We start from the raw sequence: 14660 nt of genomic DNA, 5'->3' as shown, positions 1-14660 counted from the left end.
GAACGGGGAAGGATCACAAATCAGCTCCTTCCCGGGCAGCGGAAGTAGGTGGGTGCCGCACCTCTGAGTCTCTCCGGGTTTTGGTAGGCGGCGAGGAAGAGGGTGATGCTCGGCTGGGCGGCAGCATCTCCGCCTCTGGCTGCGCTTGCACAGCGCCCCCTGCTGGCCCAGCCAGAATTTTCACCCCTCAAAGCGCTGTTCAAATTACACGTATACATAGGAAATAATTCTCATTTGAATGATTTTATGTCAGTTCTCATAAAATTTGCCTCAATTTTATAAAATTTTATATAATAAGTGGAGATTTATTCTGCACAGAGTTGCTGTGTGCATAATTTCATGTTGGAAAGGTGTGGAAATGTCGCCACCAGTGATATTTATGTGGTTGGAGAAGCACAGCTTTTGGCTGGTCCCTTTGTGGACACAGAAACTGCTGTGTAACAGTGAAAACGTCGTTCCGGATGAATTATCAACCACAGCCATCACGGCGATACGTTTGGCTGCCAAGAAAAGGGTTTACTTTCTTCTGTTGTTTCAGGGCTGATGGAAGTGAAGAGGGTGTAAATAGCCAACAACAAATTGACTTTCCAAAAGATGTCAGTCAAAGCTCACAAAATGTGTTTATTCTTTGATTTAATGAGCCTTCTTTTTGAGATCTATCCTAAGTAGTTAAGGTTGTTGGCAAGGATTTAGCTGCAGGATCTTTAGTGAAGCACTGTTTATACAGTAACTCTCCTCCATTACGAACCTTCAAGTTTCGAACTTTCAAAGATGCGAAAGTACGTTCACATGTTCAATCACATAACTTAGTTCACGTGTCTGGCATACATTGTTATGTGCGTGCATTCTCCACACGTGGTTGTGCTTTTGTGTACTTTACAGTACTGTTGCTGTGCAACACGAGGAGCTTACTAATGAAGACCTGAAGGAATTGGAGGCCCAGAGAAAGGATAAATATAGACAAGAGGAAGAAGAAGTAACTGAAGAACAAAAGAGATTCACGATGCAGGAAATAGCAAGGGGATTTTCTTTATTTGAGGAGGCACCGTTAGTTTTTGAGGCACAGGACCTGAACGTAGAACAGTACACGAAGGTTGTAGCAGCCGTTCAGAATGTAATCCAGTGCTACCGTGTCATCTATGACGAGAAAAAAGAGCTACTACCCAGACGTCACTGGATCATTTTTTCAAGAGGGTAGATAGAATTGAATCCAGCAAGGAACCAGACGTGTGCTATCAACGTCAGGTGTGAGTGAAATTGCAGCTTGCCATCCGTCTCCTATTGCTGATGACCCTTCAGCTCTACCATCTCCCACCTCCTCTCCCTCCTCCAGTCAATAACTCTTCTTGCCTGTTCACTCGATGCCAGCCCCTGGATGCCAGCTGTTGTACTGTACTACTGTACTTTTCAAGATACTGTACTGTAAGATTAAAAATGTTTTCTTTATTTTTTGTGTTTGTTTTTTATGTATTATTTGTGTGAAAAGTATTATAAACCTATTATGGTACAGTACTATATAGCTGATTGTGTTAGTTGGGTACCCAGGCTAACTTCGTTGGACTTACGAACAAATTGGACTTACGAACAGGGTCTCGGAACGGAACTCGTTTGTACGTAGGGGACTTACTGTAAAGTCCAATACCAGAAGGATGGTTGAGTGATGGTGATAGATATGTATCTGTGCTCCATTTAACGATTTTGAAGAACTGTATTTATTGGCACCTAAAATTTTACCTTTTAGAGGTTGCAAACATAGGTATTGCATACCTGCATTAAAAAAATATACATCAGGGGTTTGGGATTAACATATACACACTACTATATATACAATAGATAACCAACAAGGACCTACTGTATAGCATGGGGAACTATACACAATATTTTGTAATAACCTATAACAGAAAACAATCTGAAATAAATAATAATAAAGAAATAAATGTGAACACTGAAAGTTCAAAATATTTTTTAAAAAGATAATTTTGCACTTCAAAAAATATGTATACGTTATATGTTTTAAAAATTTGAGCACGTATATATCAAAATGTTTCTTGTGTTACCTCTGGATGATGGTATTACGAATTATTTTTAACACTAGTTTTCCTTAGCTGCATTTTCTAGATTGAACATTGTTTCTGCAATTGCGAGCGTGCATTACTCACGTGATAAAAAACACAGCAGGACTAATCTTATGATTTTACCTTGACTCTACAAAGTTATTTATCCAAGTGAGACACATGTGGCTCCAAACATTCTAAAACTGCTCTTGTACAGCTGATCCAATACAGGGCTGACAGCAGCGCACTCAGCTTGGTTCAGCTATTGAGGTGGTCTTATTCTGTGACAGCTCTGGAGTTTCTTCTGAGGTGGTTTTGAGTAGGGTGGCCCCTACTTGGAAGCATTCTAGGGCATCCTCAGACCGACAGGGGCACTCACTGGGTCCCTTGTTCCCAAACTCCATTTGTCCTTCTCCTCTGCTGCCAGGTAGGTCTGCCTCAGCGGTGATCTGAGTTCTAACTAGTCTCACTGAGCTCTCATTCCTGAATTTATTTTGTTATCCTAGGATTTGTAACCAATAGGTCTTTGTTTAAAGTAACTAAATCTAGGTGTTTGTATAAGATCCTTAGGCCTTTTGGTTTGGAGATGAAACATTGGAAAATATTTGCTTATTCTCCAGCTGCTTGCTTTGCCTCTGTGTGTGTGTTTATGTGTGTGTGTATTTATAAGTATGAAGTCTTATTTCAGTTGTCTTTTTTTGTCCTGGATTATCTTGTGTTCCACAAGAAACATATGGTTGTATAAGCTGATTATTCTCTGCTCCAATCCAATCCAGCCTTGAAGACAAGTGATTGGCGGTCCATTAGACCAGTGACCAATTTGTGAAAAGGCAATTAGTCAAATCTAGACTTGGGTGCCTACAAAACCTTCATAATGTCACTCATCATCTTGCCAACTTATGAAAGAAGGTCCTTTTGCTCAGTCTATATTTTAGGGCAAACAATTATTGGGTCGTTGATTGTACAGCCCCTTCTTAACCTGCTTGGCCAGGGAACCCAAGACACCATTCATGAGCCCATACTGTGGACCAACTGTACTGACCCATCTTCTTTGTGTGTATTTGGCTAAATCGAAGTCTCAAACTCTGCAAGAAATTTTTATTCCTATATTAAAGTCTCATTATGATCTTAACTCTTGCACGTTTTGGGGGTAAATGGCAAAAAATGGCAAAAAGAATGGCCATTTTAGAGAATGTTTGCTATGTCACAATCAATAAATTCCAAGAATGACACAAAGGCAAAAGATATAAGGAAAAATACATTTTAAAAGAATGTTAATACATAGAAATGAAAATTTTCTTCATGAAAAAAATACCTAAGAAAAATTTAATAGCCAAACAACAAAATGGGAAAAGTAGCTCTATTATATATTACAAAGTGTTAATAATATTAAAATATAAAGAGGAACATGAAAACCCTGAAAGAGAAAAGGACAAAGTTCATAAATGGCAATCAACAAAAGATGGAGTACAAAAGGCCCATAAACATATAAAATGTCCTGCCTCCAAAACCAAATTTAAAGCTTTGAATCACTATTTTAAACTGTCAAATTAGTAAAGATAAAGAACAATAAAAAAAATTGGTAGAAAAAATATTGGTGAGAATATGAAGTGAATATTTTCTCATATTTTGGGAGAACGTTAATTTGTACAATTTCTCCTAAAGTCAATTTGGTGGCATGTTATTTAGCTGCAGAATCTTTAGTGAAGCACTTTTTATAAAGTCCAATACTAGAAGGATAGTTTTGAGTAAATGGTGATACACACACACACACACATATATTGTCATCTAAAATGTATATGATCTTTTAGTACAAAAGTTTACAAACATGTATTATATGCCTGCATTTAAAACATATACATTGTATACTTTAAAAATTTGAGTGTGTATATATCAAACTGTTTCCAGTGTTATCTCTGGATGATGATATTGTGGATTATTTTAAATATTTGTTTTCCTTAGCTGCATTTTCTAGAATGAACATGTATTCTGCATTTATGAGCGTGCATTGCTCATGTAATAAAAATCCCAGCAGAACTAATCATGTGTTTTCACCTTGGGTCTACAAAATTAGAGATAATTTATCCAAAGAAGACACACATGGCTCCAAACCTTCTAAAACTGCTCTTATACAGTTGGACAACGTCTTATCACGATGTTACTTCATGTCCCAGCTTTTACCCAGAAATGATTTTCCTGGGAAAAGTAGGGCTCCAGCCCTCTTTTGTGCTGTTCCGGCCTCAGTTTCATGTGGTGGGAAATTGCTTTTTACTCTTCACCTTAGGCTTTTTGCAATACAAATACACTCTTAGGGTCATGATTAATGTGTTTTAATGGGCTATCCATTTAAAAAAATCAATGAAAAGAACTTACATTAAAAATAGAAGGCGATTAGATTGATTTGGATGACCTATTTTTAATCCACCCCATTATTTATGGATCTGAAAAATTTCAGGACATCTTTCTCTGTAGCATTCAAGGATCAGCTCTTCTCTGTTCCTATGTATGAATAACTTTAAAACAGGAGGCACCAGGATCATTGATAATTTGCTAAATACTTTAAAAAATTACCGACCTTAGAAATGTCCCAGGATTGCTTCCCTTTTCTTCTTTCATCAACCCATCACCCCATCACAGATCCTTCTTGCTTCCCATGGTTTACCGGAATATGTTTGAAAGGCACAGAAGACACTCTGTTCTGTTTTTTGAAAAGTTTAAGTGCATGCAGTCCTTACTCAAAATGAACTTTTTGTTAATAGTGTTACCTCTTTTCTCAACCATCCTTATCTCTTTATATTCAACCACTGACACCATTGCTTCTAAGGTTATTTCTTGCAAGAAATAAGAACTATTTCTGTCTGTCTCATTTATCACAATTAGCATCGTTATAAAATGCACAAAATTTAGATTCTTTTTAAAGATTTTTTGTTTGATGTGGACCATTTTTTAAAAAGTCTTTATTGAATTTGTTACAATATTGCTTCTGTTTCAGTTTTGGGTTTTTTTGCTTTGTTTTGTTTTGGTTTTTTGGCCACGAGGCACGTGGGATCTTAGCTCCCTGACCAGGAATCGAACCTGCACCCCCTGCATTGGAAGGCGAAGTCTTAACCACTGGACCGCCAGGAAAGTCACACAAAATTTAGATTTTTTTTAAAAAAGGAATTCTCACTTGTTTTCTCATCTTCTGTATTTTAAATGTCTTGCTTATATCCCAATATTTTTCTATTGCTGAATGGGATATGCACTTTAGAACTCTGTATGAATTTTCTTAAGTCTATAGTTTTGCAAGTATTTGACAGAGAAAAATAATAACTCCCATTTCAATACCTATTCCTTTCTATGGTCTATTAGTAGTATTTTTTACCACATATTGAATTTATTATGAAAATGTTATGTTTTTCATTTGCAATCATTCTTCTGAAATTAGTAACATAATTTGCTAGTGCTCAGAGGGGAAGAAACTGCAGAAACCAATGTCTCCTTTACCTGGAACATTCTGTAGTCATTTGCAATATGTAAGTGCTATTGAACCTAATTGTCCCAAAAGAACTGTGAACTGCTAACACCCTGAAGGGTCTTGGAGTTTAAGTTAGTGTGTTTAAGAATATGAACATCCAGCTATAACTGAGACAATGCCCATTATTGAGGCAGTGTTGGTGATAGTTTCCCCTCCCATGAGGCCCCAGCTTATGTTTACTGTGGGTTTTTGATTCACCAGACTGGGGCATTGTGATGGTTAATTTTATGTATCAACTTGACTAGGCCACCAGATAACCAGATGTCTGGTTGAACATTACTTCTGTGTCTGTGAAGGTGTTTCCGGAAGAGATTAGTATCTGAGCTGGTAGACTGAGTAAAGCACCCCAATGTGGGTGGGCCTCATCCAGTCCATAGAGGGCCTGAATAGCGCAAAAAGCAGAGGACTGGGAGAATTTGCTCCCTCTCTCTGCTTGAACTGGGAAATTGGTCTTTTGCCCTCAGACTGGGACAATCGTCCTGTGGTTCTCTGGCCTCCAGACTCAGACTGGAGCTACACCACCAGCTTTCCTGGGTCTCAGCTTACAGAAGGCAGATCGTGGGACTTCTCAACCTCCATAATCCTGTGATTCCTAATTATACATATGTATATATTTCCTATATATTTATAATTTTTTTTTTTATATTTATAATTTATATTTTATTTTAAAAAGGTTGGTATCACACATACTCAAGTATGTTATACCATATTCATTCCTCAAAAGTGGCACTTCAAAGTGTCAAGCATTGTTAAATATCATAAAATACAACTCTGTTTTACAATGTAGTACTGGCACAAGTCAAGGTAGTATGCCAATTATAAATAGTATAATCAAGTTTCAAACATCTTTTCAAACATATTGAAAGGAAAGCAGGTAGACACGCATTTATTACACCTTGTGTGTGTGTGCGCTCTCTGGGGGCCCGTGTGCCACTCAGCGGCCGCAGAAGGTCCTCCCCCTCAGCGTCCTGTGTTCGTTCCTGCTCATCTGCAGCACGGTCTGCAGGGCTGGTGCCTCCACCTCAGAGCGCGATGCTTCCCATGGTCCTCATGGATGGCCCAGATAGAATGACTCTGTTAGAAAATGTAACGGGGTGGGGAGATGGATCCTGGGGCAATCCAATTCCTGCAGTAATAACATTAGTAATAGCAATAACACTATTCATTGAGCAGAGACTGTGCTAAGGGGTTTATGTATATTGTATCCCTTGATCATCTCAACAAAGGAGAGAGATGACCTGTCTTACAATCTTGCAGTTTGTAACCAAGGCCACCTTGGGCAATAGACCTGAGCCTCAGTTATGTCATCTGTGAAATGGGAATAGTATCTACTTCATGGAGTTATGGAGATTAAATAAAGCAAGCTAGGTAAGAGCACCCGGCACAGTGCTTGGCATAAAGTATAACGGTTACTAAGAATGTAATTTCCTAACCATGCAGGTGTGGGGCTGGAAAACAGGCAGAAGAGAGGGGCTACCTCTAAATCACATCGCAATACCTTGAGTGGCAGCGAGAGGAGGATGTCTATCCAAGGTACGTAGTTAGGAAAGGAAGCTGGTCGGAGATGTTTGTTTTCCAATTAACATCCCAAATTTCATTGTTTTGCTGAAGCCTGGAAAGAACTACCAACTTATTTTAGAAAATAACTCTTGGATCTAGCTTTATAGTTTTTTTTTTAATAAATTTATTTGTTTTATTTATTTATTATCTTTGGCTGTGTTGGGCCTTCGTTGCTGCACGCGGGCTTTCTCTAGTTGTGGCGAGGGGGGGCTACTCTTTGTTGCGGTGCGCGGGCTTCTCATTGCGGTGGCTTCTCTTGTTGCGGAGCATGGGCTCTAGGCGCGCGGGCTTCAGTAGTTGTGGCGCACAGGCTCAGGAGTTATGGTGCACGGGCTTAATTGCTCTGCAGCATGTGGGATCTTCCCGGACCAGGGATCGAACCCGTGTCCCCTGCATTGGCAAGTGGGTTCTTAACCACTGCGCCACCAGAGAAGTGCCAGCTTTTTAGTTTTAAAAAGCCAAATGGAAACCAAATAAGTATTAGTGCAGGTAAGAGGGCAGAGATTTCTAAGTGGCTCTGGTACAGAGACGTTAGCTAAATTACTTTCCTTCTCCTCTTTTTGGAGGGCAACACTTTTGTGTTTTCCAGGTGTCTGCTTTGTGCTTTCTTTCTTGGCTTTTACGGAACACCTACCGTGTTGTAGATGGAGCCTAATGGACCAATTTGCCCCCGAGAGGTCTGACACTATCACACTTCTTTGCCACATGTTTGAAAAGGCTGTGAGCAGGGAATATTGCCTCTCAGGCTGTGGCTTTCCTCCTTACTGTAGCGAAGCCTTTTTCTGACCTTTCTGATGGCTTATGGTGAGGACGTTTCTAAGCCATGGTGTTGCTTCGGGTTACATTCCCTCAAGCAGCTCTTCTGCTGGAGAGAAGAGGTTCAGCTCCAGTCACATTGGTTGGGGATTATTACATCTATCTTGATGTCTACTTGTTCTTTAACTGAATATAAGTTTCAAGAAGGGGAGAGTGTCTATTAATATCACAGAGAGGGTCATTTGATGTGAAACTGACATTCTGGAAGTTGGGCTCATACATCCCATTGCTGAGAAGAGCAGGTCACAGGGGACCTGATTTCATCATCCATGGAAGCAATTAGACCTGCTGCAGGTCAAGAGGGGAGTCATTTCATCAGAGCACCTGAGAAAGCCCTCATTGCTACTTACCTACACTGACCTTACCTACAATTCCATCTATCGGGAAACGTGCGTGAGAACAGTTGGGGACATAGTTGCCTCACAGCTGCAGGGAAAACCTTTCCTTCTTCCTGGTTATTGGAGGGGACAATGGACAGGGATGCCACTGAAATAATAATAGTGACAATAGTGGTGACAATAAGTGGTGACTTTTTTTGGTTAAGTATTTTCCCTTTTAATGTGAGATTGATCACAGAGCGCTGTATAAAACCTCCATGTACAGCTGAAGGAATACTCATAAGCAAACACCCCTGCCTATAGCCATGGTGGTAATAAAATTAAAATTTAAATGAATTCAAATAAAATTAAATTAAAATTTCAGTTAGTCACGCTAGCCACATTTCAAGTGCTCAGTAGTCAAATGTGGGCAGTGGATACCGTACTAGACAGAGCAGGTATGGGACAATCCATTGCCATAGAACGTTCTAGGAGACAGTGCTGTTCTAGATAGTTGATCACAGCACATAACAGAGGAATCTGTATTTTAAACCAAGACTCATAACTTGACTTGGAAGGGTATCTATTAGTGATCTTATATTATAACTAATAATTCAGCCTCATTTATTGTCATTTGTCTGAAGTGGGGTCTCCAGGTAGAAGCAGGCACTGTTGTTCCAGGGAGGACATGTTTTACATGTCATAACAATGCTCGAGGTGGGCAGTTCGGATTCAGCAAGACTTTGCTTTCTAAATGCCTCAGTGTTAACTTTAATCTCCCCATGAGAATGTGAGTGCCTTACGGACAAGGACCACATCTTTGTGCTCCAGAATGCTCCATGGTACTAATCCCAAGGCTCAGCACGTGATAGAAACTTGCTACCCTAATGATTTATTTTCGGACAATGGAGTTCAGAAAGCAAGTCATCTCGTTTGAGCCAGAGACAACCTCTCACAACAGAACTTCAAACAATGCTTTAGTTAACGACTGTATTAATGACAGCTCTGTTAATGTGCTGGCCCAAGTCACCATACAGACATGGTATAGTGCTTTGCTTTAGTGATCAAAACCCCCAAATCCTTGACATGGTCTATGAGACACTATGTGATTTGGATCTGCCTCATCTCACACCACTCTCTTCTCTTTCTAGAATGCTCCAGTGATACTGACCTTCTTCCGGGCCCTTGAATGCCTGGCTTATCTCTCTGATCCTAGTGGACAAGCTCAGCATCCTGCCCCTTTGGAACGAAATGTCATTCTGATGGGGCTGTCAATCATATGGCCGCACTTTCCTTGCTGCAGAGGTGAGGGTGTGACTTAAGATGGACCAAGGAGAGTCCTTTCAGGGATTTTATCCAAAGGTAGTGGGAGAGAGAAGTCCTCTTGCTTCTGGATTTGCCAGTTCCAAAGACAAAAGCTGTCTGCAGCTCACTTGCCCCCAGGCTTCTCTCCTTATGGCATCTTGGAAGCCATACGCAGTAGGGGAGAATGAGGGCATCGCTCAGAGAGAAGCAAAGCTGAGGGGGGGAGCGTGGTGGAGGAGCAGAAGGGTTTCTTAAGTCAAGCACAAAAAATATTAACTGTAAAAAGAAATGGGGACTTCCCTGGTGGCGCAGTGGTTAAGAATCTGCCCGCCGATGCAGGGGACACGGGTTCGATCCCTGGTCCGGGAAGATCCCACATGCCGCGGAGCAACTAAGCCTGTGCGCCACAACTACTGAGCCCGCGTGCCACAACTACTGAAGCCCATGTGCCTAGAGCCCATGCTCCGCAACAAGAGAAGCCACCGCAGTGAGAAGCCCACACACCACAAGGAAGAGTAGCCCCAGCTTGCCGCAACTAGAGAAAGCCCGCGCGCAGCAACGAAGACCCAACGCAGCCAAAAATAAAAAAATAAATAAATTTATATAAAAAGAAAAGAAATGGATACATTTGACTACATTAAAAATTAAGAACTGTTCATTAAAAGACAACATGAAGTAAAGAAATAGAGTAAAGAAAGACATTTGTAACTAAAACAAAAGAATATAGTCTTTTGAATACATAATAATATAGATTAATAACACATATATATTCCAGGTCAATAGGAATCCATCCATAAGATTAAGACAGACAACACAATAGAAAAATGGGGCGAAGATTGGAACACACCCCTCTCAGCAGTGGAACTCTGGCCAGTAAACACTAATGGTCAGGGAAATACAAATTAAAACCACAAAAAGATACCATTTTGTACCATCTGATTGGTAAAAATTTTAAAGTCTGATAATAATACCAAGTGTTGGCAAGGATATGAAGCAACTGGAATTTACTGACAAGAATGTAAATTAGTTCAACCACTTTAGGAAACACTTGGGCATTATCTACACACTTTTAACCAACCACTTTACTCCTACCTAAGGAGTCTATACCCCAGAGAAGTTCACATGCCCTAGAGAAGCCTAGGAACAGGTGCACCAAGGAACACAGATCAGCATGTCAGTAACAGCCCTAAGCTAGAATCATACTGCAGTAGTCTGCAAAGGCTGCTATAACAAAGTAACACAGACTGGGTGGCTTAAACCACAGAAGTTTATTTCCTCCCAGTTCTGGAGGCTGGAAGTATGAGAACAAGGTTTTGGCAGAGTCTGTTTCTTCTGAGGGCTCTCACCTTGTTGTAGATGGTGTCTTTCCCCTCTGTCTCCATAAGGTCTTCCCTGTGTGTCTGTGTCCTAATCTCCTCTTATAAGGACCAAGTCATGCTGGGTTAGGTCCCACCCCCATGACCTCATTTTAACATAATTACCTTCTCAAAGTCCTTATCTCCAAATATCAGAGGTGCTGGGGATTAGGAATTCAACCAATGAATTTTGCGGGGAGACACAATTCATCTCATAACACAAACCTAATAATGTCAGTCAACAGGAGAATGGATAAATAGATTGTGGCCTATTCCTACAGTGGAATCGATTGCAGTGCAAACAGCTGAACTATATGTAATGGAAACCATGGCTGAATCTTACAAAAGCAGCGTTGAGTCTCGGAATCTGAGTTGGGCCCCTAGATGGACCACGTAGTCTTCTCCTCAAGGAAGGGCCTGGGGTCTCAGCTGCTGGAGTTGCTTCTAACAGGTGCCTTCAACCCTCAGCTCCTCCAGGAACTTCTTCAGTTACAGAGGCTGCCTCAGCCGAGGGCGCACCCAACCAGGACGGCCCACACCCATGACGATCACTGCGGCCATCTTGGCCCAGCTCCGGGCAACTCTGAAGGACTCCGCAGGTCAGCCAAGGCTGTCATTGGACCTGAATTGCAGCTCAGTCCTCTGCCCACTCTCGCTTCTGTCCCTCACCTTTCCTTGCACAGGTGTTGGTCCCCAGGGCAGTCTTTAATAAATATCTGGTGCTCTAACTTCCATCTCAGCATCTGCTTCCTGAGGAACCCCACTTGGGACAGCTGGTTCCAGGAGTGGTCCTAGAAAGGAGGTTGTATTCGTCTCCTGGGGCTGCCATAACAAATTACCACGGACTGGGTGGATTAAAACAACAGATACTCATTCTCTCGCAGCTCTGGAAGCCAGAAGTCTAAAACCAAGATGTTGGCAGGGTTGGTTCCTTCTGTAGGCTCCCAGGGAGAATCTGGTGGCTTCTGGTGGTCCTTGATGTCCTTGGCTTGTAGATGCATCACTCTAATCTCTGACTCCGTCTTCACATCAACTTCTCCTCTGTGCCTTCTCTCCTTCTCTCTCTCTTTCTTATTTTTTTGCCACACCGTACGCCTCGTGGGATCTTAGTTCCCCCACCAGGGATCGAACCCAGACCCCCCTGCAGTAGAAGTGTGGAGTCCTAACTACTGGACCACTAGGGTATTCCCCTCTTTTTTTATAAATACACTTGTCATTGGATTTAGGGTCCACCCTAATCTCGGAGGATCTCGCCTTGAGATTTTTAACTTAACTACATATTCAAACACCATTTTCCCAAATACAGGTACAGTCCGAGGTTCCAGGACACATATAGTTTTGTGGGGCCACAGTTCAACCCACTACACAGGTGATAAGATGGGGTTTTGAACCCTGTCCTGATGGAAGCCAGGCACAAAGTGGAGCTCTAATTGCTGCCACTTTCTCTGGTGGTGAATGGGATGGCAGAGTGTTGGAAGGGAATGCATTAACTGGTTCAGCGTTTCAGGTAGTTGGGAAATACGGGTGAAGTAGCAGCTGTAGGAACAATGGGATTGGGTGGCTGTAGTCAGCTGGACACAGACAGCAAAAAGCTGAGAGCAGAGAAAGCGGCTCATCTCCTGCAGGAGGAAGGCAGGAGGGCCGAGGCCCAGGCCCAGGACTGAATGCTCAGCGTGGCCGAGCTCCAGAGAAGGTAAAATCCCCGAGCAAGGCAGGTCTGCTGTGCCAGGTCAGGGTCCTGGTTGGGAAAGAACAGGACCCCAACACACAGGAGGGGGACAGCCAGGCTGGTGTCTCCAGCAACCTGGAACTCCCAGACCCTTCAGAAATAGCCCACTGCTCCTTATAAGAGTTAGCACACCCCCCTCTTACTCAGAGCCTATGCAGAGGTGTCATCTTCTCCAGACAACACGTGCTCTCCCAGCGTCTGCTGCCCTCCCCTCCCTCCACCCATTGTCTATAACTAGAGCTAAGTCAAAACAGAACCCAGTGGCGTTGCCCTGGGGCTGCTAGAGAGCTGCAACACCAAGGCAGCGCGTTCCAGAAGGAGCCAGGAAACCTGTAGATGTGATGAGGATGAAATGACAGGGGTATAACTGTTTATGCAGAGAACAAGAAAAGGATGCCTCTTAATATCATTATAATTCAATATTAATAAGAGCTGTCCAGTGTATTAAGTGTAAAAAAGAAAAGAGTTTGAACATCAGGAAAGAAAAGACAGATGATTTGCAGATGATATGATTGTCTACCGGGAAAATTTAAGAGAGTAAATCCATTGGGAAACATGCAATCAATACTAAAAATTATTAATAGGATATTTTATATTCTTTGTTTTCATGCTAAGCGTTTGAAATCTGGTGTGTATTTTATACTCATAGCACATCTCAAGTAGGACTAGCCATATTTGAAGTCTCAATAGCCACAGGTAGTCAGAGGTTACTGTAATAGCACAGATACAGACTATTAAAAATTAAAAGCCAAATGACAACTTGAAAAGGCAGTTGTTTATTTTGTGTGTATGTGTGCCTATTTATTAAAAGGGTTTACATCCTTAATATATAAAGAGTTCTTAGGAATCAGTAAGGATAGGCAAGAAGGCCAGTAGAAAAATGGGCAAAGGATGAGAACAGGTAATTCACAAAATAATCAATGAACACATAAAAATATCCAGGTTCTAATCATCAAAAAATGCACATTAAAATACAATAAAATAGATAGTTTTATCTGTTACACTGTGAAATGTTACAAATTCTAATTTCCTGTGTTAGTAAGAATATGATGAAATAGACACTTATACATGCTGCTGTTGGGAATGTAAATAGGTACAACCTTTCTGGATGGAAATGTATATCAAAAACCTTAATATATGTTTCCTTTGAAATAGCAATTCTACTGTAGGAATTTTCCTAAGGAGGTGTATTAGTTTGCTAGGGCTGCTATAACAAAGTACCACAAACTGGGTGGCTTAAAGAACAGAAATGTATTGTCTCAGTTCTGGAGGCTAGAAGTCCAAGATCAAGGTATCAGTAGCTTTGATTCTTTCTGGAGGCTCTGAGGGAAAAATCTGTTCCATGCTCCTCTCCTAGCCTCCTGTGGTTTGTAGGACTCTTTGGTGTTTCTTGGCTTAAAGAAACATCATCTGATCTCTGCCTTCATCTTTGCATGGCCTTCTCCCTTGTGTACGTGTCTGTCTCCAAATCTTCCCTTTTTATAGGGATATTGGTCATACTGAATTAAAGACTCACCCTACTCCAGTATGGCCTCATCTTAACTAATTAATTCTGCAACAACCCCATGTCCAAATAAGGTCACATTCTAAGTTCTGGAAGTTAGGACTTCAACATATGATTTTTTTTTTTTTTTTTTTTTTTTTTAGGTGGGAGCGGGGACACAATTCAACTCATAACAGAAAGCAAAGATGTGAACAAAGGTTTGGTTGCAAGAATCACTTCCCTCCATCTCCACTTTCCTGCACTTGGCTAAGTCACCTTCGAATTTTGCATTGGCCTTCCCTCTGGTCTCCGTGCTTTTACCCTTGCCTTCTTATTGCCCGTCCTCCACAAGCAGCCAGTTATTTGAACACAACATAACACAGCAGCAGTTATGAAGAACACAACTCAGGTTGTGTCCCTCCTGTGCTCGGAACCCTCTATGCTCCCATCTCACTCAGAGTTAAAGCCCAAGTACAGACTGTGTTCTCCAGTGTCATGTGTCATCTGCTTCTCCATCTCTCTGC

Source organism: Eschrichtius robustus, chromosome 5, assembly GCF_028021215.1.
Source record: "Eschrichtius robustus isolate mEscRob2 chromosome 5, mEscRob2.pri, whole genome shotgun sequence".
NCBI classification, from domain to species: Eukaryota; Metazoa; Chordata; class Mammalia; order Artiodactyla; family Eschrichtiidae; genus Eschrichtius; species Eschrichtius robustus.
This window is presented reverse-complemented; position numbering follows the sequence as displayed.